The 27,126-nt window shown below is 50.6% G+C and overlaps 1 long non-coding RNA gene across 1 annotated transcript in view; it reads left to right on the top strand.

The window, feature by feature from the left end:
- The window catches only part of LOC147584459 (uncharacterized), an 89,555-nt gene extending 68,704 nt beyond the window's left edge, over positions 1-20,851 (top strand). Inside the window, exon 3 of the long non-coding RNA XR_015255464.1 lies at positions 20,773-20,851. This is a non-coding gene — a long non-coding RNA (uncharacterized LOC147584459). The remainder of the gene's footprint in view (positions 1-20,772) is intronic.
- Positions 20,852-27,126: the final 6,275 nt, after the last annotated feature.

Here is a 27,126-nt window from a genome sequence, read left to right as displayed (position 1 = left end):
CAAAGAGAGAGGGAGACACAAAATCCAAAGCAGCCTCCACGCTCTGAGCTGTCAGCACAGAGCCGTATGTGGGGCTCGAATCCACGAACCGTGAGATCATGACCTGAGCCGAAGTCAGATGCTCAGCTGACTGAGCCACCCAGGCACCCCGGCAGTTTCTTTTAAATTCACATTCCCACTTAACTGTCTTCCATTTCTAGGTATTTACGCAAGAGAAATGGGAATATATGTCCACCTCAAGACTAGTAGTAGCAGTTTCATTCATAAGACAAGGAAGGCCTTACATAATGATAAAGGAAGGGATCAATCCAACAAGAGAATACAACGGTTATAAATATCTGTGCACCCAACATAGGAGCACGTAAATACATAAAGCACATATTACCAGCCATAAAGGGAGAAATTTAAAGAAACTAGAAAGAACCCAAATACTCATCAGTAAGTGAATGGATAAACAAATTATGGTACACTCATACAATGATACAGTGAAATACTGCTTCAAAATAAGAAACAACAAGTTGCTTACATACACGATATCGGAGTCTCAAACCCATTCTGCTGAGTGACACAGAAGCACATCATAAGTGATTCCATTTGCATGAAGTTTTAGAACAAGCAAAACGATAGTGATTGAAGTCCCATTCATCATTGGCTGGGGTGAGGGTAACCGAGTGCCGAAGGGTACAGGGGGGTTTGTACTGTGCTGGTTACGTGTGTATGTGTGTGTCTGTCTGTGTGTGTCTCTGTGTCAACAAGCAGCCACATACACAAAAGGGATGCATTTATTTCATGTAAATTATGTTTTAACGAAGTTAGAAAAAAAGATACCTACCAAGACCCTCAGCTGACCGGAAGTTTTACCAGGTTCCTAAAATCATTGCCTAATTTGGATATTCTCATTAAGATCCTGCAGCCTGACTGGAGGCATTCTTAGTTAAAGAAAAAAAAAAAGAAGGAGAAGAAGGAGGAGGAAGAGGAGGAGGAGGGGAAGAAGAAGAAGAAGGAGGAGGAGGAAGAGGAGAGGGAGAGGGGGGAGAAGAAGAAGGAGGAGGAAGGAAGGAAGGAAGGAAGGAAGGAAGGAAGGAAGGAAGGAAGGAAGGAAGGAAGGAAGGAAGAAATGTAAAAGCTTCTTCTTTAAAAAGGTCTAGTTGGGGGGCGCCTGGGTGGCGCAGTCGGTTAAGCGTCCGACTTCAGCCAGGTCACGATCTCGCGGTCCGTGAGTTCGAGCCCCGCGTCGGGCTCTGGGCTGATGGCTCAGAGCCTGGAGCCTGTTTCCAATTCTGTGTCTCCCTCTCTCTCTGCCCCTCGCCCGTTCATGCTCTGTCTCTCTCTGTCCCAAAAATAAATAAACGTTGGAAAAAAAATTTTTTTTTTAAATAAAAAGGTCTAGTTGGAAGGTAAGGTCACACTCGTGAGGATTTTTCCTTATCACCATTTACCATGAATTTTGTACCTCTCCAGAGATGCTCTTTAACTTGTTTCCCAGCCCGGAGCAATTCTTGTAGGACAGGGAATTGCATTTTTAGTTCTAAGGACTCAGCATGCTTTCTGCAAAGACGAAGCTGTCCTTCTGATTTCTGGAAATATGACGAGGGGCTGGCTTTTCCAAGAGGGCCACTAAGTCCCTTGTTTATCTGTTCATATCTATTGCACACATAAGGAACTGGAGGCTATTTAGATAATTTCCATGGGAAAAAAACCCTTGTTATTTCAATTACCTAGTGATGGTCATTTAAAAACTGTATTTTATCTAGGTGATTGATCCACTGCCCCCCCCCCCCCTTGGGGGTGACATAGATCTGCTGTATTGGGAAGTGGACTCTGTTATTGGGGGCAGGGATGCACTGGGCACAGGGTCAGTGCTTCACACACACCACCTTGTTTAATTTCACCCTCACGACGGGCGCCTCAGGGACCTGCCATCATCTCCACCCTTCACCTGTGGCTCAGGGTCACCGTGGGTGACCGGTGCTGCTTGTCAGTTGGGGAACAGGATTCAAGCCTGGGACCTTACCCCCAAGACCCCGATCCTTCTGCAACACTTCACTACAGAAAATAATTTATGATCCAAAGATGGTCAAGGAAACAGTCCCACTTTTATTTTCTCTGAAATGCCTTTTTGCTTCATGCTGCCCGCTATGAGTCGCTGGCATGTTCCGCATATCAGTGGCTCAGGACCATGGCAAGGGACAGTCCACTGCCACATCACCATCCTGCAGCTGCCAGCGCGGACCTGTCTCTGAAGTCCCTGAGAGCCTGACCCAAGCTGGTTCCCCCCTAATTCTGCAGAATGTTTGCCTCCCCACCTCTCAGCCCACCTGGAAGATCCCACACTTTTCTTGTGAAAAGACCAACCAAAAGTTCTCAGGGTTTCGAGAGCTTGTGTTACCCCCTCCTCTACCAAGCGCATTTTACACTGGATTGAATTTCTCCTCTTTATGCAGGAATTCAGCCCTGTGCACACGAATATCACCAGAGTCATAAATATTAAGAACGGATTTTTTCTTTCATTTTTCTCCTTCTGCCCCAGCGGTGGTACGGGCGGCAGAACCAGGCAGGTCTGTAATTCTGCATGGGCCGTATGGGTTCTGTGGGCTCCCTGGGGGCAGGGTGCGCCGGGCCGGGTGGTGCTGGCGTTACCAAGACAGGAGCAATGCTTTTGTGCGTGTTTGGAGGCTGGGGGAAGGTTCATGGCCAGGTCACTGCGCCAGCATTCTTTCCTCTTCCACGGCAGCCACGGTGGGCCCCAACGGGAGAAGCCCAGGCAGGGGGGCACGGGTCTCGGGAAGCCGAGCTACAGCTGCTGTGTTTGGTTTCCCTTTGGTCCCAGGGATTTAGATAAAAGGGCTGCTTTTATTGATTGGGGAGAATGGGGGAGGGAGGAGGCTGTAGAAGCCAGCCTTTGGCTTTTTGTTTTTCTAAGCAAACATTTATTGAGCATTTACTGTGTGCTAGGCATCATGCTAAATGCTTTTCATGCGTTATCGGTTTGAATCCATGTGACACCCTGCCGCTAGAGTCTCCTTTTGACTGAGGCGGAGACTGTAGCTCAGAAAGGTTAAGTAATCTGCCCAAGGTCACACAGCTTATAAATGGGGCCGAATGTGGGCCCAGGAGCCTTCTGTCAACGCACTATTACTGTGGTCCCCTCGCTGCTCTCCCCACCCCCACCATTGCCACCAGAGCGGTCTTTCTGGGACTCAGCCCTGCTCTGCAGTCATACTGGCTTCCCTTCTCCCCTGTGCAAATTCACAATGTGATTTGAGCTCCCCTTCTTCCCCCCGGAGTCCCACTGAGCCGGGGCCTCTCCACCCTGTGCTTCTGTCCCTTACACCTTGCAGTCCTTCACAATAGCTGAGCCCAGGCTTCCTGCCAGGCTCTCAGAATCCCCCCCTGTAGGGATCCACTCCCTCCCTGCCAATCACATCTCCTGTCTCAGTGCCTTTGGGACCCTGGCGTGCATGGTCTTGGTAAGATGGGGTTCTAGAGGTTAGGAGGTATATGTTTCTTTCTGCCCGACTGCCTGCATGGGGACCGGCACATGGTGGGTATTCTGCTAATGCTTGTGATACTAACTTGCATGGGAAAACTTAATTTTTGCCTCTCTCTCCTTAGCACCCAAGGTGTTTGATGGTCTTAGGACTCTTTCAGGCTCCTGCCCCAAGTGGAATGGCCCCCATCCTTAAGGCCTCAGTGGCCATTCCCTGCATAGGAATAAAGGTACAGGAAGAAATTGACCAGTTTTGGAGATGAAGGCACTGCCTCTGGGTGCACAGGTGGGTTGAGGTGGGTAGAGAAAGATGACGACCCAAGGGCCCAATATCTGGAAGGTAGACTGGGGACCAGTCCACAGCTGAGGGTCTGGCTGGCTCTGGACAGACATGGGAGATGCTGGGGTTAGACATGGGGCTGGCCAAGGGTAGACCTGAGATGCACACAGGGGCGCAGTGACAGGGCAGGTGAGGGGACTCTGAAAGCGCAGGTGTTACCTGGCTAACAGGAAACCAGAGGGGCAGGGATTATCCAATTTAAGATCACAGAGACAGAAATGAGCCATTTGCTCATTTGCTGAAATGAGTTAGGACCCTGGCTGGGTATTTGCGTTGCAAAAAAAAAAAAAAAACAACTCACCAAGGTATTACTGGGGGATCAGTGTTACCCACTCTAGTTAATGAGCTGATAATGCTTCCATGGGAACCTTTTCACAGAGCCCTCAGGGGAAGTCTCCTGGGCCTCAGTTTCCTCCTCGGTGGTATGAAGGCCTGGCACAGCAGCCCTCCTGCCATGCAGGTGGTGGTGCCCAGGAGAGACTGTCCCAGCCTGTGCTGCAGACAGTGATGAAGGGACTGCTCTAGTAGGTAGCATTCCTGAGCACTCACTCTGCAGGAGGGGATAGAACGTGGCTCTGCTGCTTCCGGCCTTTCCCGTGTAACAGTTCATTAAGGTTCCATCGATTCTGAGTCGTCATGAGAGTTTCTAGGTTGGGGGGCAAGTCTCTTGCCATGCCTAGCCTAACATGTAGGGTATCGGCCGGTTCGTTTTGATCCTGACACCCCTTAAAGCTGGGCGGGGGTGGGGGGTTGAAATTCTCATTTGTGAAATGGAGCTGATACGGCTCCGACAGGGCAGGTCACTGTCCCAAGGTCACACGGTGAGTGGCGGAGGTAGGGGTGAGTCAGGTTTGGCTTACTTGAGGACTCTTACCCGGGGTGAGTCTGCGGCCTTGATCTGGCCAGCTCAGCCGTCCGTCCTCGCTCCCGGGCTCTCCCAAAGCACACGGATCACAGGGTGTCCCAACCACGTTTCTCTGCATCCTCCCCTTGGTGAGGCCCGGTGGATTGTGGCCAGCACAGCCCTTCTCTTCCTGAGCTGGTGGGCCATGTGTGCCCGGTGGCCTTGCCCTCTGTTCGACACACTCGCTCTGGAAGGCTCTTGGTGGAGGCAGCTTGGGGCAGCGTAGCTTTGTTTATAGTTAGTTCCCAAGCTTGGTGGTTCAGATGAAAACAAAAGAGAATGACAGTTTGGGTGACCACACTGGCTTGCAGGTGTCTGTTGCTGCTCACAGAGCACTTCCGCACCCATGGTTATGTTGGAGAGGCCCAGAGGCTGACTTCGTTGCCGAAGGACATTGGAAGGTCGTCTGGAACAATGACCAGGGCCTGTGGCTTGCTGACTGCTGCTATGTGAGTGCCGAGGGGCAGGGCCAGACTGTGGGTGAGGGCTCGTGGCCTCTGATTCTGCTGCTTTTCTGGTGTGTGAGCCAGAGGGTGTCGCTTAGTCTCCATGCCCCCACTCGTGAAACAGGGATGATCAGGAGGAGGAAGAGGAGATTGGTGATGACAATAGGTGCTCCCCATGTGGGGTGTGTGAGTCCTGGCAGCGACCTGATCATGGAAGGCAGCCCCTAAGCAGTAGAACTGTTGTGGGTTGCTGTGATGGCCCTGGGAGAGGTGAGTCTTCCCAGCCCCCTCCTCCTGTAGGCTGGAAGGAGGCCGACTGGCCTGCTGACCCCGCAGGACAGGTTCCTCTGCAGTGTGGGCCCTGCGCCTGCCCAGAGCCCCTTCTGCACAGGAGACACATGGAGATCCTGTTAAAGCCCTGGCGTCCATCGTTCAATCAATCAGGCTAATCTGCCTGGCCCTCGATAAGGGCAGGGATCAGGTTTCAGGGAGATTTTCCCGGGATTACTTCTAGTAGCCGCTCAGTCTAGACGGGCCTCTCAGTTACAGGCGCACAGACAAAGGCGAGGACCAGGAGTGCCCGGCCGTGAGGCTGCCGGGAGCCCTGCCTTGAGCTTCTCCCTCCCTCCCAGCCCCTGCTGTCTTCCTGGGGGGGCCGGGGCTGAGGAGAAACGGGCTCACACCCCAGGGCCCTGGTTGGTGGAAGTGAGGGTCCTGAGCCCCTGCAGTGTGCCCAGCAGGGCCCCACGGCGCCATTGCGATATGAGGATATGAGCGGCTGCTGTCTCTGATGTACTCCCTCTGTGCCAGGTGCCGTGAAGGACACAGCTCCCCTTGATCCCCTTCAGTGACCTTATGGTGTTGTCACTCTTGTGCCCATTTTAAAGATGAGGCCAGTTGTGCACGGGAAGGTGTGGTCTCCGCTAGACAGTGGTGGAACTAGGATGTGAATGGAGGCCTGTCGCCGAGGTTACTCTGGGAACTTGGGGCAGGGATTCGTTATCGGGAGAAGGCTGTCCAGTGCTGTGGGGAGAGGCAGTGAGGTCTACCTGCATGCCCCCCTTCTGGGTTCTCAACCTGGTTTTGCTGTGTGCTCTGGGACCTGGGCAAGTTACTTTTGGATACCCATTTGCTCATCTGTAAAATGGGCCTGATCTCTACTGTGCCAGACAGGGACATTGTGTGGGTCGGCCAAGAGAACGTGTGTGAAATGGTTTTGGAAATTGTGGAGTGCTGCATTACTGCCAGTCACCGGCTCCTAGTTTGTTGTCTGGCCATGAATGAATGGATGGATGGATGAATGATTCTGAAGAACCTGCCTTGTAAGGTAGAATCAGTGAATCTTGTCTACTCCCTGTCTCTACTTACACCACTCCCACTGATCCCTGGAAATGTGGGGAGCAGCCCTGGAGGCCAGGTGCTCCTAGTGGAAATGTGGGGAGAAGCTCAAGGCCACAGGGGACAGGGAGCTGCAGGTAGGACCTCTCTCTCCAGTTTTCCTGGAAGATGAGCGGGAGGCATGTTCGGCCTTCACCCTTCTGGGGTCACACCTGTGTCTCCCTCTCAGATACTGCCGTGTCCAGGGGGAATGTGCCTGATCTTCTTGGGCTTTTGGAATAGCCCAGAGAGGGAACTTAAGGAAATGTCCTTTGGGGGCTAGACTGTCAACTTTGGTCATGTATGTATGTGTATGATCAAGGTGGAAGGAGACAGACAGACAGGAGGCGTATATGGCTCTTCATCTGAGGACTCCTCTCCCTTGAGTTTGCAAGGTTCTATATTACTTTCTGGTTCACGTCTTGCCCCCATGACCTCCAACAAAGTTAAACACTTAAGAGAACAAAGCATCACTGGTGTAATGGATTAGCTTTTCCCAGAGCAGCAAAAACAAAAGTCAAAACAATAAAAAACAATTATAGCAAAGTTTACAAGTTCGATGAGACCCTCAGGCATTGTTCTTCTATATAAATAACTTCTAACTCCAGCGTTTTTTGTTTTAAAGGCATCAAATCAGAAACTGACCTTGTATGTGAATGTTGGAGGGCAGAGGTTACACAGAGATAGCCTTGGGTGAGCTGACATGCACACCCCTTCCCCAAGAATGTATAGCTATCCGACCTATACACTGTGTTCTTCAGATCGGAGTATATAATGATCAAGGGAGCGTAGTGAGGAGGGAAGAGGAGGTCTGTGTGCAAGGGATACTGGAGAGAAGCATGCCGAGCCCATGGAATTTTGAGTCTCAGTGACCTGAGTTTGAAGCCTGGATTCACCATGTTACCAGCTGCGTGACTCAGGAAAGTCACTTAACCTCTCTGAACCTCTGCTTTCTCATCTGCAAAATGAGGAGAATGATAGGACTTAGGTTGTTGTTGTGAAGATGGGTCCAAGATGGACAGGCAGGACAGGGCTGTGTGAGGAGGAGAAGGCTTTGCCCTTGGGAGGATGAGCGTGGCGAACTGTTGGCACTGCCACGAATCAATAGACCGGGCCTTCGTTGTGGGTTCTGGGGGTGTTTAACTTGCCCTTTGTAATCGGCCTTGGGTGCCTCGACTCATTTCCATTTTCACAAATGCATCAAAAATGCCACTGGGCTCAGAACAAATGCCAATTTAACTCTGTAATGGAGTCTTAAATTTCCACCGAGCCATGCATGGCTGCTCCCAGCAAGATGAGCAGAATTACAATGAAATCAGCATGTGTTCATGGACGTTGACTGTGTTATTAGCATCTCTGGATTTGATGAACCTTGATCTTTTCCATGGTCCACGAGCAAATGATATCAGTGAAAAAGAGGTGGGAAAGGTACCCTTGGGTGCAAACCAGAGACATGCACTGCAGAAAAGGAAAAATGGCGGCATTTCTGCCACCTTCTCTCTGCAGAGTCTTGAATGAATCACTTGGCAGCTGTGGACCTCAGTTCCCTTAATCTGTCAGACGTGATCGTTCCTGTTTGGTCTACCCAGTGGGCTTTTTGGGTGACCACGTGAAAAGACGTACCAAAAAGATGTTTAAAAACAGAATTTTGCACAGATGTGTAGAGTTGTTATGGGTGGATGAGCATGGTTCACGGATAACCACTGGCAACAGACGACTTGTCGGATTTTGTAGTTACATTTTCACTTGCTGAGATCTATGAGCAACTTGGAAACTAGGCCAACCAGGCAAGGGTTTACATTTCTAGGAACCCACATTTTGTGTGTTTTTTGTAATTACATATTCTTCCATTTCTAGAAACCCACACTTTGTGTTTTGTTTGTTTGTTTTTTGATTAATTACATATTCTTCCGATAGAGCAGCTTGGAGGCTGAGCATTGCCTATGTGCCTTACCTGTGTTATCTTATTTAGTCCTCCTCACAAACATAGGACACGTGTCCTATTATGTTTTCTGATTATTATTTATTGTGGTGCTGATACTGAGGCTCAGACAAGTGAGACAACATGCCCCAAATCATACAGTTAATAAGAATTGGTGTTGGGGCACCTGGGTGGCTCAGTCAGTTGAGTGTCTGACTTTGGCTCATGTCATGATCTCATGGCTCTTGAGTTCGAGCCCCACGTAAGACTCTGTGTTGACAGCTCAGAGCCTGGAGTCTGCTTTGGATTCTGTGTCCCTCTCTTTCTCTGTCCTTCCCTCGCTCATGCTCTCTCTCTCTCTCTCTCTCTCTCTCTCTCAAGAATAAATAAAACACTTAAAAAAATTTTTTAAAAGAAGTGGGGTAGTGTGTGAGGCCCTGAAATCCATTGTCCTCTAGTCTTGCCAATAAGCCCATTACAAATATTTAATCTTTCCTCTGTTTCCTTTTTCCCTCCTTTCTCTCTTCTTCAGTAAGGCAGTCAAAAACTCATTGGGTTTTGTTATGGTGGAGGGAGAAAAGAAACTTGGCAAATCCTCTCCACCCCAAAACAGTGATAAAACTAGACAAAAGTGTCCAAAGCAACCATCTAAGGGTTCTAGAAACTCACCAAAATCATACATTTCCGATAAGAATGTAAAATGATACAGCCACCTTGAAAACCTATGTGGTAGTTTCTTAAAAAGTTAAACATAAACTTATCATCCAATCCAATATCCAATTTTAGGTATCTCCCCGTACAGACCTTCTTTGAATTACAGCAAGTTTATATCCTGATAATCCCATCATAAGTTGGCAATAATGTAAGTGGCAAATGCATTGAATACACCTAACCTACTAACAACCTAGCTTAGCCAAGCAGACCATACATGTGCTCAGAACACTCACATTAGCTTACAATTGAGCAAAATTGTGTAACACAAAGTGTTGAACATGTCATGTCATGTATTGAATATATAGTACTGAAAGTGAAAAACAGAAGGTTTGTATGGGGACAGGGTGTCTGTAAATTATTGGTGGCTTATCTTCAAGGTTGCATGGCTGGCTGGGAGCTGTGGCTCCCTACCCCTGCCCAGCAGTGAGAGAGAGTATCGTAACTGCCTATCGCTAGCTCAGAAAAAGAGTAAAGTACAAAATTTGAAGTGTGGTTTCTAGCGACTGTGTATGGCTTTTGTTCCATCATGAAGTCAAAAAATGATAACTTGAACCATTTTCACTCGGGGACCCTCTGTCTTGGTTTTCTCTTATTGTTGTAACAAATCACCACAAGCTGGGTCACTGAAAATGACACAAATGTATTATCTTACTGCTTTGGAGGCTAGAGGTCCAACAGGGTCTCACGGGGCTAAAATCAGGGAGTCAGCAGGGCTACCTTCCTTCCTGGAGGCTCTCAAGGACAAACTTTGCAGTTTCTACAGGCTGCAGAGGATCCCTTGGTTCATGGCCTCCTTCCTCCATCTTTAAAGCTAGCAGCAGTGGGCAGAGTCCTTCTTACAGAGCATTACTCTGACTTCCTCTTCTCCTTTGAAAGGACCCTTGTGTGTATGCTGGGCCCACCTAGGGAGTCCATGGTAATCTTGCTTTCTTAACACCAGCTGATTAGCAACCTTAATTCCCCTTTGCTGTGTAACATAACATAGTTACAGGCTCTGGGGATTAGGTCATAGACTTCATATAAAAGAATCCAGGATAATCTTGGTTTCTGAAAGTTAGTTGATTAGTAAGTTGGGCATCTTTGGGAGCCATTATTCTGCCTTCCATACTACCCACAGTAAAAGAAAGTATGTGTCCACACAAAGACCTGTACATGAGTATTCATAGCAGCACTGTATGTAGTAACCCCAAACTGGTAACATTCCCGTTGTCTGTCAACTGGTTAATGGATGAACAAAATATGACGTGTCTATAAAGTGGAATATGATGTAACAATAAAAAGGAAGTGCTGATGCATGTTACATCATGCATGATGAACTTCAAAAACCTGATGCTAAGTGAAGTAAACCAGGTGTAAAAGATACATTTTTATCTTTACAGGGAAATTCCAGAGGAAGGAAATCTGTGGAGACGTAAGCAGGTCATTGGGTGCCTGGAGCTGAGGAATGGGGTCAGTCTGAAATGGACACTGGCAAGTTTGTTGGAACGATGGAAGTGTTGTAGAACCAAATGGTGGTGATGGTTATACAGTTGTGTAAGTTGACTAGAAAATCTTTGAGTTGTATACTTAAGCTGGGTTAATTTTATGGTAATTTATAATTCACTAAAGCTACTTGAAAAAGGAAAGCATTTGTGCCGGCCCAATAGGCAACGTGACCTAGCAGAGGTTGAAGGCCACAGGAGGAAGGTGGCTGAGTGTGGTGACAGCTTAGTGGATCTGAGAAGTTGGTCATACAGGGATTGAGCAGATAAGTAAATACACTGAGGGTTAAGGAGGCTGGTTTTCCAGGTGTTAGAGGAGGGAGTTGATGAAGAGGAAAGAGGGAAGTGAGAATGAACATAGTTATGTTAGACTGGTATTGGAGGTATCTGTGTAAACTCGTGGTTTTCAGTATAGATAAATGTAGAAAGTAGCATATAGGTAAATATTGCATATACATATGTATATGTATCTGCATTTGCAAATGTTGGTGAGCTCTTTCCACTGGAAGGCCTAGCAACCAGGACAAATGGCACACCTGGTTGCTCAGGTAATGGTTTCTAATAGCATTTTCCACTAAAGGAGACTAGGAGTCCTTGGAGAAATGGCCGATTCTAGGGCTGGGACAGGAAAAGTACACTGTGCTGGAAATCTTTTCTGCCAGAAAGCAAGGAGATGATTAACAAATGAAGTGGGCATGTTGAGAGGACACGGAAGCCATCTTGAAGGGGCTCCCATTGGCACAATCTGGGACATTTGAGCATCAAAATATCTAATGATGGTAATGGTTTAACACCCACAAAACTGAGCCCATGAGCCCACACTGGTGTAAATGAGTAAGTGTGGAATAAGAGAAAGCTCCACTTCACTGTAGAACGCCAACCGATCCATGTGGAAGGAGTCATGGGGTTAGATAAATCTCCATTCATGGGTGCCTGGGTGGCTCAGTCGGTCGAGCATCCTATGATTCTTGATTTCAGCTCACATCATGATCCCAGGGTCGTAGGATTGAGCCCCGTCAGGCTCTGTGCTGAGAGTGGAGCCTGCTTGGGATTCTCTCTTTCCCTCACTCTCTCCCTCTGCCCCTCCCCCTTGCTCGCGTGTTCTCTCACTCTATCAAAAAAAAATAATTTGGGAAAAAATAATTATTTAAACTTGTTTCAGGGGCGCCTGGGTGGCTCAGTCGGTTGAGCGGCCGACTTCGGCTCAGGTCACAATCTCGCGGTCCGTGGGTTCGAGCCCCGCGTCGGGCTCTGTGCTGACAGCTCAGAGCCTGGAGCCCGTTTCGGATTCTGTGTCTCCCTCTCTCTCTGACCCTCCCCTGTTCATGCTCTGTCTCTCTCTGTCTCAAAAATAAATAAACGTTAAAAAAAAAAAATTTAAACTTGTTTCACATTTTTAAAAAAGTTTTAAATTTTTAAAATTTTAATTCTTTTAATGTTTATTTTTGAGAGAGAGAGAGACACAGCACGAGCAGGGGGCGGGGAGCTGAGAGAGAGGGAGACACAGAATCCTAAACAGTCTGTAGGCTCTGAGCTGTCAGCACAGAGCCCATCGTGGGGGCTCGAACTCATGAATCGCGAGATGGTGACCTGAGTCAAAGTTGGACGCTTAACTGACTGAGCCACCCAGGAGCCCCTACACAATTTTTAAAATACATTTGCATGTGATGATGTGCCAGGCCTCATTCTTCTCTGTAATTTGGAACTTACTCAGGTATGAAGCACTGTTCACTCCTGAATGGTCACAGGCTACTGTTTCTTCAAGTTTCTTTTCATCTGGACAGTTCTGCATTCTTTCTCTCTGTGTCCTTGCTGGCGGTTAGCAGCTGTCCCTGTCTGCTGTTGCCATTGTGCCACCTACAGGTGTGCCTGCCTGTCATATGCTGTCTGCCCTGGCTGGAATGCCACAGGAACAAGCTCATTGGGGGCCGCGTCCCTGGCTCAGAGGGACTTGCTGTGCAAGGAAGGGGCCTGGGCTTTCTTGCGTGGATGTTGTGACCGCTCTTGTCTGCCCAGATTCCTTGCAGTCTATTCTTTAGCTCCGAAAATGTTCTAAAGAGGGGAGATTGCCTGAAGATTGGGTATTGGTCGTGACCACCTTTGGTTTGGGGAGATGTCTGGTTTCTTTTCTTGTAGGAGGGTTGCTTGACAGACCAATGTGAGAATGAGGGGTCACCCTGCTGCCCAGAGGTTGCCAGATGTCAGTAGATTAGCCAGTGCCACCTGCACAGTACGGTAACCATCGACAGCCTCTTGTGAGGGTGACTTCTGGGGTGCCATCCAGGGAAATACCAGCTGATGATTCTGTATTATGAGCTGAGTAATGGCCTGCCACACCTCCACCCTCAGATCATTTTGCCATTTCTTCCCTTGCCAGCCCGCATTTTCCGTGAGCCTCTGCATTTCTGTGTTGGCCGGACCCCTCAGCCCCAAAGCTGTGTCTGTCCTTCCTCCTTGGGGCCTGTGCAGGGAGTCGTTGTGAGGGCAGATCTCTAAGACGAACTGTCATCTTTGGAGACCAAACTGCCAGTGGCACCTTTGAGCTTGGGGATCTGGGCAGGACGGATGGCCCTGGGCTCTGGGAAGCCGTCCCAGGAAGTTTGGTTTACCACACGCAAATAGACGGTCATCATCCTGGAGCTGGCAATTTGGTTTCTGGACTCATTTTTATATGCTGTTTATGTTGGCCACTGTCCTTGGAACAACCTTGGCCAGCTGAGGGTTGAGGGAAATCGTGCCTTGTCCACTTGGAGAGGGTTGTTCAAAAAGGTATGGGTTGTCTGGCCAGGAACTTTTCTGATAGGGTCGGCATGCCCCTGCCTGGCACAGCTTGGTTTTGATTTGGCCTGAGTGCCCTCTTGGGAGTGGTAATAGGGGGTATGCCATGCCAGGAGAGGCCCCAGCAGCCAGCTTGCATCATGTGGAAGGCACTTTTTTCCCAAGGCACAACCATCATGAGCCGAGGAGGGTCTGCCTATGTGGCCTATGCACGAGAGCCTTTAAAATGTATTTGGTTGTATTGTATTTTTAATATTTTATTAAGTTCCTTTTAAAGTGTTTTGGAGCCCCAGCTGCTTATGCCAAAAGCCAGACCCACAATTCTTTTGAGGTCTACCCCTCCCTCCCTCTCCTTCTCTTCTTCCCCCGCCCTCTGTCTTTGTCTCTCTATCCCCTCAGTTATAGGTGTTTCGATGTTATCAGGTTTCCATGAGAGGAAAGCCTGATTTTGCCCTCCACCTCCCAGGAATGACCTTCATCCATTTGGGTTTTGGCAAAGGCTGTGTGTGGCCTCATCTGTGATTTGATCTCTCTTCTGAGCATGTCTTAAAGGCCATGGCCTTCAATGGGTTTTTGACCAAATCTGCATCTTCGTGGCCACATCCTCAATTTGGTGAGGAGACCGCTCCGTGTGACAACTCTGGAAACCCAGGGACATCAGGACCCCTCACTTCTGCTTGTGAACTGGTTGATCTTTGTCTGAGTTCACTTCTTTCTTGTAGTACCCTTTGAAGTACAGGCAGTCATATCAGCTCACACAAGGGATCATCTTTCCTGATGCTTCTCTGCCAGGAGCCACAAATAGATGAGGTGTCTATATTCAGTTTTCCACATCTCGTGGGCAGCATTTTTTCTGCCATGTAACCCAGGTGCCATGTTTCTATCCCTCTTTAGGTTCCCTTACCACTAGCTATCCAGTGCCAAAGCCACTGTGCCAAAGTTTGGGTTGGCATAGCACTCCGCCTGTAGGTGCCGATTTCTGTTTTACTTTGTGCAGCACAAATACCTCCCAATAGGTCCAGTGGCTTATGACAAAAATATGTTTTATTACTCAGGGTTCTGTATGTCTTCTGTTTTGCTCCACGCTGTGAGTCAGGTTCAGGTCGTTGTACTTTTTGGGCCCCAGGTTGAATGGTACCTGCTGTCTAAGGCACGCTCTTCTCATGGTAAGCCCCAGCTTATAATTCTTTTTTTTTATTAAAAATATATTTTTTGGCTTAGTTAGGCGTCCGACTTCGGCTCAAGTCATGATCTCACGGTCCGTGAGTTCGAGCCCTGCATCGGGCTCTGTGCTGACAGATCGGAGCCTGGAGTGTGCTTTAGATTCTGTGTCTCCCTCTCTCTCTGCCTCTCCCCACCACCCCGCCCCAAATAATTAAATGTTAAAAAAAATTTAATGTTTATTTTTGAGAGACCAAAAGAGACAGAGCACAAATGGGGGAGGAGCAGAGAGACACACACACAGAATCCAAAGTAGGTTCTAGGCTCTGAGCTGTCAGCTCAGAGCCCGATGTGGGGCTCGAACCCACGAACTGTGAGATCATGACCTGAGCTGAAGTTAGACCCTTAACCCACTAAGCCATCCAGGTACCCCTATAATTCTTAAAGTGTTTCTTTCATGTCCCCACCCCTGTCCCATTCTCTGCCACTTTGAGTTGTTTCTTTACATCTTTTCCAGTTAATTCTCGCATCAGCGGTATTTATTCATTGGGCTTCTGGTTTCATTTTTCATTTCTAGGAGTTCTAGGTGATCCTTTCTTAATCAGGTACACCGGATCAATTTTAAAATGTTCCTCTCCCATTGTGTTTAAGCTTATAGGCCTTATTTCATATCTGTACCCTGGCCCTTGGGGGTCAGTTTTGCTGCCCTTCCTGCTGACTCTTACTCACAGTGGTTTCTTTCCTTGGGTGTTTGGTAATTTTTCATGGTGAGCCCACATTTAACCGGTTATAATCTGCAAGATTCTGGAGAGCCTGGGTTGAGCGTGCGTTCTTTCGGAGAGAAAATGGTTCTTTCGGAGAGAAGAACCATTTTGTGAATGGTTCTTCTTGGTGTCCAGTGATGCCACCTACCTGAAGACACTTGAAATCTACCTATCTACTTGGTGTTTCTTTGACTGAGGAAATGCAAATTCACCCATGTGAAAGCAGGCTTGGGCCACGAACTCCACAAGACACTCCCTGAGTATTTCTCCCCCCAAGCCAAAGCTGGAGATGGCCAGGTCTCCCGGTTGTCTCCTTTTCCAGTGAGTGGATTGCCTGAGGTATAACTTTGAGAGTCCTAGGTCCAGGCAGAGGTCCTAGTTTAAGCCTCCTTATTTTGTAGGTCAGAGGTTTTTTTTCTGCTTCTGGGATTGGCTGATGCCCTTACAGCAGCCCTGGTTTCTGTACTTACATGGCTTGGGCATCTTAATTCAGCTAGAGCTCTTAGCATTGTAGTTTTCCCACACCTGTTTGTTCGATCCCTCCCTCCCTCCCTCCCTCCCTCCCTCCCTCCCTCCCTTCCTTCCTTCCTTCCTTCCTTCCTTCCTTCCTTCCTTCCTTCCTTCCCCTTCGCACTTATATTTATGCTGTGTCTTACCCAGCATTTCTGGATGATTATGTTGGGAGGGTGACCCAGCACATTGGCAGGAGCTGGAGGCCTCCCTCTATAGTACACTTATGTCAGTCCTCCCTGGGCACACAGAAGGTCCTGTTTCTTAAGAGGCCTCAGGGGCTCGGCGCAGGGGCACCCAGGGGAAGGAAAAGACCCAATTTCTCTGTATGGGCTTCTTGTCTGAGAGAGGATAGGGCATACAGACACAAGAAGGTTGAAGAGGAAGGGACCCCCATGCACTTATTGAGCACCTATCAGGCATGTGCAAGATCCTGTGTCTGTACCACGCCTGTCTACTCCTATCATCTTACTCTATCTTCACAACAACTTTTGAAAGACTCAGAAATGTCAAGCAGTGTACCCAGGGTCTCACATCAAGCCGGTGGGCTGAGCTGAGAAGCCAAATCTACCCCTTCTCCTAGTCCAGTGCTTCTTCAGAAGACGAGGTGCAGGCTGGCCTGCCTGCCCGGAGCAGGTGCGTGGGAGGCTGCATGACCTTTCATGGACGACTCCGCTTGCCTGAGTCTCTGAGCTTGTGCGTGCAACATGGCGGTGGGCACCAGTGAGTAGGGGCTTTGGGCAGATTTCCCCCCCTCCCCTTTTCATGATGGTTGTAGAAGTTCCAAAGGAACAGAGAAGTAAACGTCTTGAATGGGGTGCCGGGATACTGTACTGCATGTGAGGGCAGGGGGCTGTGGTGTGGTTAGGGCTAGAGAGGCCACATCTGGAGCCACTGGTGAGCGGGGCATGGACGCTTTGGGAAGAGAGACAGGTGTGTGTGTGTGGATGGGGGCTTGGCCAGGAGACCATGTTTCAGACTCTGTATGAGTCTAGCTGCCTTGCTGTTGGGTCGTTGCCAAACACTTAGCGGCCGTGACTCCCCGGGCCCCGGACCCTTGGGTATTTGTTTTTTTAATGACGATTCATTCCCAAGGATGGCAACAGCTTTAGCCCACAAGTCTGAACTTAGATCTTGTCTCCCAACCCAGCGGTGTTTGCTTACGCCTTTTCCGTTGAGAAAGTCCCATTCCGTGTCTTCTCCCTGGCACTGCCCCCACCCCCGGGCAGTCATGACATGTCAGGCTCCAGCATATGGTCATGGCAGAACAGAAAGAGACTGCTCCTCAGGGTGCACGGGGCCCCTGGGCTGCGTCCCCACCGCTGTCCCAGTCAGCAGGGGCAGGAGGCTGTCGCGCACAGGAGTGCTCGGGAACAGCTCAGCTGCCCCAAGCAACGCCTGGAGCTGGCCGTAGGTTCACAAAGGCTTCCTGGCCCAGCAACCTGCAAGCTGGAACCTCTGGGTGGGGTTCTGTGATGGGAAGGGAAACCCCAGGGCCGGGTGGGGAACAGAGTAGTTAAGAAAGCGGACGCTGGAGTCAGACACAGCTGGATTCGGGTCCTGGCTCTGTCAGTTGGTTTGTGACCTCGGGCAAGTTCTTTAACTTCTCAGAGCCTCAGTTTCCCTGCCTCTGAGAATAGGAGTAACAACTGTACGTGGCCCTGTGTGGCTGCTGAGGGCCTTCCACACAGGACCCGGCACGTGGTAAGCAAGCAGTAAATGCCACCTGTTGTTGTCATCGCCGTCCATGTTGAAGGGACCCTGGAGGCCATGGTGCCCGATTGTGTTGGCTCTGGTCTGAGCAACAAGAGGAAAGCCCAGACGAAAAAGCCCAGTAACTTAGAACTTGGGTGTAGAAATTGAGTGGTCGGTGTTGGTGTGATTGTGGCCCTTTAGCTGTGGGAGGAGGCTGTCTAAAGGCCCAGAGGGGTGACCCGGTGGTCATAGGGGATGGCAACTCCCCACAGCGTTCTCCAGAAGCCTGGCAAGTAAAACTGCTGCTCCCCACTCAGATCGGCTGGCTAGAGGCCAAGGAGGCTGCAGTGATGCACCTGTGCCTCAACCTGACTTGGGCTTCCAAGGGCCTTTCTTTTTTTAGAAAAAAAAATTAATGTTTATTTATTTTTGAGAGGACGGGTACAGGAGAGGGGCTGAGAGAGAGGGAGACACGGAATCGGAAGCAGGCTCCAGGTTCTGAGCGGTCAGCACAGAGCCCAAGGCGGGGCTTGAACTCTCAAACCACGAGATCATGACCTGAGCTGAAGAGACGGTCACTCAACTGACTGAGCCACCCAGGGGCCCCTGCAAGGGCCTTTCTTAACCTGAAGTGGCCTGGGTTCCTGGGGATGGGAATCCGGAGAGAAAGCAGACATGCGAGGACCCCAGAAAGAATTAGGAGAAAGCCACCAAGCCTGTTGTTTGGGAAAGGATAGCTGGTCATTCTCTAGCCTGCAGGGTGCTTGCGACTGCGGTTGTATCGGGCCCTGCAGGCTCAGTCATCTGCAAAAGTAGGCATTCAGCCTGGGTATCTGGGCTCTGGAGCCCGCTCTGGAGCTGGCTGTTCTCAGCTGTAGTGTACCTGTGTGCCTGGGGGCTGTCCAGAGCCTGCTCCCTGGGCCCTCCGTGGCCCTGCACTGCCCACGTTTCACAGTCTACTAAGATTTTGCAGGATGGGGGCGCCTGGGTGGCTCACTTGGTTAAGTGTCCAGCTTTCACTCAGGTCATGATCTCCTGGTCGTGATCTCTTGCAGTTCGTGAGTTCAAGCCCTGCGTCAGGCTCTGTGCTGACAGCTCAGAGCCTGGATCCTGCTTTGGATTCTGTGTCTCCCCCTCTCTCTGCCCCTCTCCTGCGTGTGCGTGTGCTCTCTCTCTCTCAAAAATACATAAACGTTAAAAAAAAAAAAAGGCATTCGCAGGATAGAAAATGGACTCAAAAATCAAGTGGCAGGAGTCTTGCATTTGAAGCTTCTCGGGTGGTACTCTGAAAGGTCTGTGTGGGGTGCAGCCTGGTGGGGAATGGCTGAGCGCATCATGGACCCTGGGGCCCACCCAGCCATGGGAAAGGGACTTTGTGTCTCCTGGACCAGAAGGTACTCTCACAGTCACATTCGTCAGGTGACACTAGGAGCCAAAGAGCTTTGTAGGGAAAGCTGTACATCACTGAATGGATTTCCTTCCCTTGGTGACAGAGATTCTGTTAATCCTTTCCTGATAATGACAGCTTACCTTTCTGTTTTTGTTGATACGAGGAGCATTTATGTCCTGAGGGTCTATGAAGACCCTCTCGTCGGTAGAGTCCTGCCCCACAAAGATATCCACATCCTAATCCTCAGACCCTGTGAACGTGTGTGTTCCCTTGCATGGCACAGGTGACCTGCCAGGTGTGATTAAGTTAAGGGTTTGGGGATGGGGAGCTTACCCTGGATTTTCCTGTTGGGCCCAGTGTTTTCACAAGAGCCCTTGTCAGTGAGTGAGGGAGGTGGAGTGTCAGAGTCAGAAAAGGAGAAGAGATTATGGAAGTACAGGTCAGAGAGAGGCAGAGAGAAGTTAGAAGATGCTTCTGGAATGGCTTTATAGAGGGAGGAGAGGCACAAGCCCAAGGATGCAGGCAGCCTTGGGAAGCTGCAAAAAGGCAAGGAAAAAAATTCTCCCCTTGAGCCTCAAGAAGGAACACAGCTTGGTGATGCCTTGATTTTTTGTGTAGTGAGACACAGGTGGGACTTGTGACCCCCAGAACCGTAAGATAACTTGTGTTGTTTCAAGTTACTAAGTTCACGGTAATTTGTTACAGCAGCAGTGGGAAACTAATACAGACACTAAGACCTGAGGTTCGGTGCAGGAGACGGTGAGTGCAGTGCGTGTCCTAGACCCACCCCAGAGATGTGTCTCCTGCCTCACCCTCCTGGGCTCCAGAGCAGGGCTCCAGACCGCCCCTCTTCAGCAGATCTTCATGGGTGGGTGTGTCCTTAGCCCGTGTGTCCTCATGAGCATGCGTTTCCTTCAGGGTTAAGTCTAACAGCACGTTAGGAGCAAAGAGAAGGGAGGGTAATCACGCGTGACATGGAACCACCGTTCCATGCACCTTCTTTCCTATGGAGTCAGGACTGTGGACTTTTTGACAACACTTTGTCTCCCTTTGGTTGCTTTCTTCCATAATTTTTGGCTCTGGGTCTGTGCTCTAGAGTACAGAAGCTCCCAGGAAGGTGAGCGCCAGCCAAGAGATGGGTTTCAAGTACAGTCAGGGAACCACAGGGAGCCCACTCCACCTTCATGGCTGTAGAGAAAGCCAACATGGCCATGGGATCTGTGAGATTTTTTCAGAAATACCTTTGGCTTTGGTGTATCTGAAAGCAAGCGCTAAACCACTCTCTTCACCATGGTTTGCAGAAGTGAGCCTACAACGGGCAGCGGGCTTTGTTGAGAGGAACTGTTGGGTTGTGGAGATGGACAAGCGGGGTTCAGGGCGGGGGAGGTGAGGATGGAGGCAAACAGCCTTGGGGTTTTGCCTTATTTAAGGCCTCAGGAATCTTCCCTGAACAGGCCAGCCTTTGCCCATGGAGGGCTTCCTCCCAGAACTGGATTGGTTTGCATATCCCTGGACCTTTTAACAACTTAGAAAAACACATCAGTTCTTTGGATAAAGAGGAATTTAGCACAGACAATTACCACGGGCTTTAGGCATTTCAAGGTTGTTATAAAGGAAGCTGGGGCAAAAACAAAAAGGCAGAAGGACCGAGACAGCACTGCTTAATTTCCAGCACTGATACAAGACTGGTCCCTGGATCTTGAGCAGACCCTCTGTACCTGGTTCTTAGTTTCCCTGTCTCCTACGTACACATTCCCCATGGGTCCATCCACTTCTGACTTGTACCCTTCATTGATTCCAGGCTTGAACGTTGCTGCAGGTTTGCAAGACTTCACATCGAGGAGTCCTTGATCCATTCAGAAACAAAGAGAAACTGTTTTGTGAGTTATTAAAAAAAATTTCCCTTGGAAAGTAAGAATTCCACAAAGGTAGTTAGCAGACAGTCCTCAGAATTTGCAGAGAGATACCAATTGTCCCGATAATTCCAGAGCAGGATGTGCCAGCCTGCTGTCCCTCCCTGACCCACCCCTCCCTGAGGGCAACCAGAGGGGCTCCCATCAGCCTGGCCTCTGCTGGCTGGGATGCTGCAGGGACCGGCTTCTCAGGAGCCACAGTTACCAACTGCCTGTGGAGTGAGGGTTTGATCTCCGACAGCAGATAATAAATTGTTCCCATGCACTAAACCAATTCCCCTGAGCACTGGAAACATGATAATTCTACCCTCTCTCTGCCGTCATTAACTCACGCCAAGAAACCACACTAAACCATGATGCTGAAATTAAAATAATGCCTTTGTAGATTTGCTGATTACAAAATTCTAGGTGGGTTTCTTGACACTAAGTTTTTCTCAGTGATTCAGGGGCTTGCTGTCCTCCCATGCCTGGGGTACTTTGCATTACAGCATTTATGGTTGTGGCCCTGGAGCCTTGAAGAGCTGGGATTGAATCCAGTTCTGACCCTGTTTCCTATGTGACCTTAGGTAAGTTATTTAACCTTTTCTGTTCCCTTGTTCTCAGGGGAGAATGGGATCTTCCTCACAGAGCTGTTAGGGCACTAAGCTACCGTTTATTGAGTGCTTGCTGTGTGCTGGGGCACATGTACCCTGCCATTTAGCATTCGCAGTGACCTCATGGTGGGGGTGTCCAGGGGGGTAGTATTGTTCATATTTTATAGATAAGTTGTAGACCCCGAGAAGCCAAGTGACTCACCCAAGTCCACAGCTGGTGAGCAGCACAGCTGAGACTCGAATCTGGAAGTGGACTCAAATGTCCTCTCTCTCTCTCTCTCTCTCTCTCTTAATGTTTATTTATTTATTTTTGAGAGTGAGCAGGGGAGCAGCAGAGAGAGAGGGAGACAGAGAATCTGAAGCAGGCTCCACACTGTCAGCACGGAGTCCCATATGGGGCTCAAACTCACAAGCTATGAGATCATGGCCTGAGCTGAAGTTGGACGTTTAACTGACTGAGCCACCCAGGGGCCCGCAGTCATATGTCCTCTTTCTCAACCACTGAGACAATGCTTGCCCTTGGAAGGGCTTGCGTGCAGTAGGTACGCAGTACAAATGAACAGACAAAGAGAAGAGAGCTGAGTGCGTTGTCTGTAAACCTGATCCCAAGGAGTGTGTCAGGTCTCATGCATGAAACCTGGATTCCCAGGATCTCAGCCTGATGGCAGGCAGGCAGATGGCCTCCTTGGGGATTGTTCCAGGGCACGGCTGGGCAGCAGAAGGCCCTCTGGAGTGCCTGAGCAGTCTTCTCCCCTCCCTCCTGGGCAGGCAGGGATGTCTAGAGTTCGAGCCCAGATCCTAGATCCTGGAGGCAGGCGCAGCGTTGCTTAGATTTAAGGAGTAAGTTCAAAGCAGAAAGGAAGCTCTCTTACAAATGAAGGGCAGTGTGGGTGTCAGGGCCAAGGGAGGATGGTTGAGAATTCCCAGTAAAACTTTACAGCTTCCGCACTTCTGCTCCTCTCAATCTTCCCATGAAAACCGCGCGTCTGGGGGAGTGTCTCGACTGAGTGAGGCCAGGAGCCACCCATTAGCCCCGCCAGGCAAGGCTTTCCGGCTTCATTAGTGCCCGAGCACGGCCCTGGTGGACGGCAGCCGGCTAATTGGGGGCCACACGGTAGGCCCGCAGGAAGGAGAAGTGACCACCAGTGCCCGTGGGGGCCGGGATGGCCCCGATGCTGCCCGCCCACCCTGCTGGCCTGCATCTGGGCAGAGGACACTCTGCTCTTGTCCCTTTTATGCGTATTGACTTAGCAGAGTGCAAACATGTTAAAAGTTCACTTTCTCCTTTATAGGAGTCTATAAAAAGGCTCTTAAACTGGAGTCCTAGGGCTTGAGCGAGACAAATGTAGGATCAGGCCTTAGGGATGGTGTAGTCCGTCCCCCCGCCTTCACGGAGGTGTGAGCCCATTTCGGATGTTGCTTCAGCTTGAAGCCTGGAAACCCCAGCTTGGCTCATATAACCACAGCAGACCCATGCCAGCGGGCAGAGGGGTCCGGATGTGGGGGCTGCCTGTGCATTCTATCTCTGGTGTGTCCCTGGTGAAAGCTGGCTGGCCTGCATGGCTCTCTGGGGTGTAACAGCAGGAGAGTCGGCCTTGCCCAGGGCCAGTGGGGGGTGCCTGAGATCCCGGGGTCTCTAAGCAAGTACAGGAGAGGAAGTGTCCCACATGCCCAGCATCTGGCTAAGTGAGCTTCCTGATCATCGGCCCTGGTGACTTAGAGCCTAGGATGGCCTGCTGGGGTGCTGGAGAGGGTGGGGGTGCAGGATGGACTTGTACCTCTGGGGTCCTTGTGTGGCCACAAGAACCACAGAGCCCACGGCATGCCCTGTCCATGTAAAATGCTCCCTTTAAAGAGTGACTTGGTAATCAAGTGATGAGCCCTGTAGTCAAGACTTGTGGGTTGGGGGGGGAGGAGCCAGTTTGCAGGCTTTGGGAAATTGGTTTTGTTCCTCAGCCCTCAGTTTCTCCGTTTGTCAAGCTGGGGGGCCCTCCCTGCCCTGCCTGCCTGCCTCTCAGGGTTGTCGCAAGGCTACAGTGGGAGAGAAGCATTTGGGAATGGTGGGTGGGACAAAGGTGCTTTATGGCCCAGAGGGACCTGATCTGCAGAAGGTGACCCTGGCACTCCTTTGTTCAGCAGACAGCTAATGGAGGGGTGAGAGATTGAATGTGCTGGGGCTCACTCCCAGGGCCTGGCCAGTCACTGTGTCCTCCTCGCTGTGTCTCAGTGTATTCTATTCTGTAGGTATGGCTTTGGGCAGGAACACAGGATCTGGTCCCACTCACAGGCACACACCCTGGGGCATCTCCCTGATACTGGCTGTCCCTTTTGGCTCTGCCGATCTGCCCCTCGCATTGGGCCATGCTGTCCGAAGAGGTGTGGCAGCGCAGCGGGGGCCTCCATCTGTGGTCTCCCCACGTGGCGCCTGGGCCCAGTAAGCAGGTCCCTCTGGGCACCAGGGGTGGTTGATGGGGCCAGAGCAGCCCCAGTGGTCAGCAGCAGCCTTCACAGGCCTGTCCAGCCCAAGGTATTCCTCCCGGCAACCAAGGGAGAGCATGAGCCTTGGCCTAGGCTCAAACAGGTATGAGCTTTCCTGAGAGCAGGAAGTATTCAAAGCTAAGAGAAAGGTAGGAAGGGGATAGAAACCTTTTGGAAAGAACAGTTACCCTCCGAGTGTAAATCTGGTCAAAGCACAGAAGAAGGTTAGTGTGGGTTCTGTACCTGATGGGCAGGCTGGCTTTCAAGTCCAAATTGGCCTTGCCTCTCTACCTTGCTTGAATTCTTGACTCTCTCTGAGTCCATTTTGTCACAAGTAAGGTGGCGATAGGTCACAAACTGTAGAGTTTTGGGGAGGGGGGGGAGTTTAATGCAATGAGTGTGAGGCACCCAGTGCAGTGCCTGGAACACAGAAATGTTCACTACATGGATATTATTATTTCTACCACCATGATTTTCACTATCAGTAGCATAGAACCATTGATTGATCGAAATGCCCTGGCCATGGTTGTTGCTCCATATGCTAAGTTAAGTGGTATGAAAAGCTTGGAGTGTAACCCTGAAGAGCTCCACCAACTCAGGTTCTAGAACAGTGTTGCTCAATACAATAGCCACTAGCCACATGTGCCCACCCACTGAGGACTTAAAATGTGATAAGTAAAAATGAGAAACTGAATTTGAAATTGTACTTAATTTTAATTTAAATAGTCTCATGTGGTTCATGTGTACCATATTGGTCCTGAAGGTTCTAGAAGGTTCCCTCCAAACTGGACATGGCCTAGATCTTCTCTGAGCTGTGTTAGCACCGGATGGAGAAGGGTTTACTAATAACTCCAGCACTTCCAGCTACAAACAATAAGGTTGGGGTTACACATGGTATTGGTAACCACCTGGCCAGATTCCTTTAAACTTGGCCCGCATGAAGATGAACTGGCTACTCTCAAACACTGACCATAGCCAGAGTTTGGATTCTGGCCATGGCAGGTGCCTGGCTTCTAACCTTTATGGGAATCAGAGCAATAGTAAGAAATAGATCACGTTTATTGAAGTATTTGGCCCCGACACTGTGTTGCCAACTCTATTTCACAGACGAGACCACACCCCCAAGAGGTGGGGTGACTTAACTCGCTCCTCCTCCCTTCTCAGACCACAAAAATAGAGGCCCAGCCGGTCTCGTACTATCGGAATGCCAAAGTATGGCTCAAGGTCACGGGCTGCAGAGCAGTGTTTCCCCAGCCAGAGCAGGGAGTAGCTTCCCATTTTATAGCTGTGAGAGTGAAGGCTCAGAGGGTCCAGAGGACCTCCCCAGAGGTCACAGGGAGTTGGTCATTCCACGAGGAGGCAGGACGGTACTCAGGGCCCGCTGGTCCCTGAAGATCACTTCTCCTGTCACCCAAGTCCTCCCTGCCCTGCTTCGACTTCCTGTGGCCACTGTCAGGGTGGACAGGCCGCACCGCAGGGCACGTCCACACGAACTGGAGCGAGGGCAGGGCCCCGAGTGGGGTGGTCCTGGCTCAGTGGGGCGGGGTGCACTGGTGGGGGACTGACAGCTGACGGCCTTAATGGGCACATTGTCCCCTTGCTGCCGAGAGCACCGCCCGGCCACTTCCTCACACGCCGCGCGCTGGATGAGCTCATGTCTGAGGCTGCGGGCGGCACGGGGCAGCCGAGCTTGGCTGCAAGGAGGCCCGGGGCCCGCGAAGCCCGAGCAGGCTGGGGCCGGCGGAGTCGTGAAGCAGAACGTTGTAATGAGCGACGCCGGCTGGATTTATGGGGCTGCGCACGTGCGCCTGGCCTTCCTGCGAGGGCCTCCGCACGGGAACAAAAACAATTCCTGGCCCGAGAACGGCGCGACTGGGTCTTAACAAGAGCCCACTAATTACTGGAAGGCCCCGGCCAGGTCCCCAGCCTGTGGAGGAGCAGAGCGTGGGGCTGGTTCCTGTGTCAGCTTAGGCTTTGCTGGAGTCTTCGGTCTCTACTCAGGAGGCCCAGCGGGAGGCACGAGACATGCCACTTGCTACCTATGGCATTGCAGAAGCCGCTGACCTCCTCCTCACTTTTCCTCATCTGTAAAATGGGGCGATGTGCCTTCTGAGGCCAGGGGGTGACAGCATACCAGAGTGAACAAGGGTGGGCCTCGCAGATGGCCCGTTTCTGGTTCTGAGTCTTGGTTATATGCCTGGTGCTGTTGTGTGGCTTGCCGAGAAACTTCACCTCTCTGAGCCAGCCTCCCTCACCTAGAAAGTGGGGATAACGGCATTCAGTTTGCAGGGTGACGAGGAGGATTTGACAAGAGAACGCACGTGGACTCCTTAGTGTACCAGGTACTCAAACCGCTGCCACCTCTGCACGCGGTCATGGCTGGCTGTGTTACTGTCATCTTCCTACACAAGCATGCGAGTGGCAGATGGGTTCTTGAAGGCCCTGTGTCAGTGTGATTCTGCAGCTGTGCTGTGGTGTCTGGGCTTCAGAGGGTCAGACCCATACCCTGTCAGGGGCACGTCGGAGACTCACAGGGGCCGACACGTCACTTGTCCTCTTTCCGCTGGTAGAATCTGGGCCTTGGACTGAGAACGGGGCTTGTCCTGGGGCTGGGTCTGTGAGCAGGAGATCCCTGACTCGGGCTTGTGTATTGGGCCATCAGGAAGTGGTGCTAGTCTCCCCCCAAGGACACCTGCCCTGTGGCCAGTACCCTTGCCTGGAAAGTTTGTGCACCAGGCCCCCTGGCACGCAGGCAAGAAGCTCTTGGCTGCAATAACTCAGAGGTCTCTCCTGCAAACATTTTCTACTGTTTTCCCTGTTTATGGATATCATGGATTTAGCATCTGGCCAGAAAGTTCCCATGACCACTCCCTTTTCAAATCGAGAGCCAAAGAAAGCAGAAGCACCAGATGCCACGAGATCTGGGCTGTGGTTAGCAGTGTGGCGAGAGGGTGCTGTGCCGGGGCCTGGGGCCAACATCACACTTCACTCTGAAGCCACCGTGTGCCCACATGAAGCGAGAGATCCAGCAGAGTGGTGCCCCTGGCTGACTTGCACAGGGATGGATTTTCGGGAACGACCATGTTCTCCCCAATCTTCTCACTGCCTTGTCTGACTCAGGCGGTCTGCCTGGTGACTAGCCTCTGAGGTCCTGGTGGAGTCTGCTCACGC

This window comes from Puma concolor, chromosome A1, assembly GCF_028749965.1.
Source record: "Puma concolor isolate L17-30 chromosome A1, mPumCon1.1.hap2, whole genome shotgun sequence".
Taxonomy (NCBI): Eukaryota; Metazoa; Chordata; class Mammalia; order Carnivora; family Felidae; genus Puma; species Puma concolor.
The sequence above is the reverse complement of the archived record's forward strand: the minus strand, read 5'-3'. Positions and strand labels throughout refer to the sequence as shown.